Raw genomic sequence first — 2,500 nt, forward strand, 5'->3', positions numbered from 1 at the left:
CATTTGTTTCTTCTCTTGTTTTATTTGTTCGTTTATCTTTTCTTTAATTCATTTATTTATTTATTTACCTTTCTACTTATCTATTTAGTTATTCATTTATTAGTTTTCTTATTGATTTTTTCTATATATTATCCTTCATTGTATGTATATTAACCAATCTGTTTTATTTATTACCAACTGCTATTGTGATCATCATCTGTTATCTTTGTATGTTTATTAATTTACCTATTTGCTTATTTATTAACTTTTTGTCTTATCATTTCCCTTTTATCTTGAATTTTCCACCATTGCACTTTCCATTCATTCTATATTTTCATTTATTTTTTATTGTTTTATTATCTTTATTCTTATTCTGTTATTGTCTTCTTCATCATTGTCTGCTTTTTTCCCTTCCTATGTTTCTTTTTTCATGAATACATTATTTTTCTTCGCCATCTTTATTGATTACTCTTTCGCCTTTGTCTTCTTTTATATCGGTTTCTACATGTTTTCTTTTTTTCTTTTCCTTTTTCTTTTTTACTCGTATTTTCTCATCTTTATTTTCACTGTCATTGACCTTCTTTATTCTCTTCGTTTTCCTTGTTCATCTTATATTTTCGTTCTTCAATTTTCGTTTTTTTTTTTTACTTCTTTAGATTTTCCTCTCTCTCTCTCTCTCTCTCTCTCTCTCTCTCTCTCTCTCTCTCTCTCTCTCTCTCTCTCTCTCTCTCTCTCTCTCTCTCTCTCTCTCTCTCTCTCTCTCTCTCTCTCTCTCTCTCTCTCTCTCTCTCTCTCTCTCTCTCTCTCTCTCTCTCTCTCTCTCTCTCTCTCTCTCTCTCTCTCTCTCTCTCTCTCTCTCTCTCTCTCTCTCTCTCTCTCTCTCTCTCTCTCTCTCTCTCTCTCTCTCTCTCTCTATCTATCTATCTATCTATCTCTCTCCTTGCCTTTCATTTTCTCTTTTTGACATTCTATTTTTTTAGTCTCCATATCTTTATATTTTCATTTATATATTTACTTTTGTATTCTATCAACTTTCCTCTTTTAATTTTTTCCATACTCTCATATGACCTTACTTGTATTTTTCTTCTTCATTTACTCTATCGCATTTCTTTATATACTTAATTTCATCATAGTTTTCGTTTATCATTCTCTTTATTTTTTATTATTATTATTATTTTTTACAATTTCGCCATCATCCTCTTAGTCGTTGTCTTTTTCTGTCATAACAGTTTTCTTCATTGTCTTCTTATTTCAGTCTTCTCCTTTATTGTCTTTTCCATATTCGTTTCTTTGACTGTCTTATATATTTATCGTCTTATCGTTTGTCTTTGTATCTATCGTTGCCTGTCTTTCATTGTCTTCATGTTTTACTTCCTCTCTCACTTGACCTTCATTGACTTGTTTTCCATTGTCTTCCTGTGTTTCATTGTCTCCTTGTCTCTTATTGTCTACCTTGTCCTTATCCTTTACTTCACTCTGATTCCTCTTTACTCTATGCTTACCTCCCACATCCTCTATGTCTTCTTTCCTCTCCTCCCTCCCCTCCTCCTTCTCCTCCTCCTTCTCTCCCCCTTGTCCCCTTCATTCTCCTCCCTCTCCCTGTTCTCTTCCTGCCCCCCACTCCCTTCTCTTCCTCTCCCTCCTCCTCCTCTTACCACACCTACTCCACTCCTCTTCCTTTTCCTCCTCCTCCTCCTCCTCCTCCTCTCTCTTTGTCTCATCTTTCTTCTTTCCTCTCCCCCTCCTTCTACTGCCCTATTCTTTGCTCCCTCCCCTCATCCTTCTCTTTCTTCTTATCTATATTTTTTATCACTTTTCATTGTTTTATGCTTCGTTGCCATCTTCTTAGTTGTTGTCTTTTTTGTCATCATAGCTTTCGTCATTGTCTTTTCTTTTATCACACTGTTTCCTTCGTTGTCATCTCTTTATTTCAAATGTGTCTACTCGTCTGTCTTCCTTTTATTATCGTCCTGTTTGTCACTGTCTTCTTTATTCTGTTCTCTCTGCTTCCATTGTCCTTCTTTGGTTTGTTTCTTTTATCTTCCTGTGTTTCATTGTCTCTCATCGTTTTCCTATTTGTCATTATCTTCTACTTCATTCTATTCCCCTTCCTCCACTCATTGAGTCATTTTGCTTCTTCCTCCTCTTCCTCCCTCTCTCCCCTCTATCTCTACCTCTACTCACGCTTCCGCTCCTCCTTCCTCTCTTCCTTCTTCCCCTCTCTCTATTCCTCTACACTTACCCTTGATTCTCGTAGTCCTTCTCTATCTTCTCCTCTTCTTCCTTCCTATCTATTTTCTCCTTTTTCACATTCTAATTCACTCCTCACACCTTTCTCCTCTTCTTATTTCTCTTGCTTTGCCCCCTCTCATGGAATCATGGAAGATCTAATGATTACAGACCACAAGATATACAATATCAAATTTGTAAAACGAATTCTGGACGGTACAATGCAATGACGATATATGTTTGTAATATTTGAATGCAAATTTAAACACCGCAAGGAAGAAGAATTACAAAT

This window comes from Oratosquilla oratoria, chromosome 19 (genome assembly GCF_046742065.1).
Source record: "Oratosquilla oratoria isolate Oo_2021 chromosome 19, ASM4674206v1, whole genome shotgun sequence".
In the NCBI taxonomy this organism is placed as follows: Eukaryota; Metazoa; Arthropoda; class Malacostraca; order Stomatopoda; family Squillidae; genus Oratosquilla; species Oratosquilla oratoria.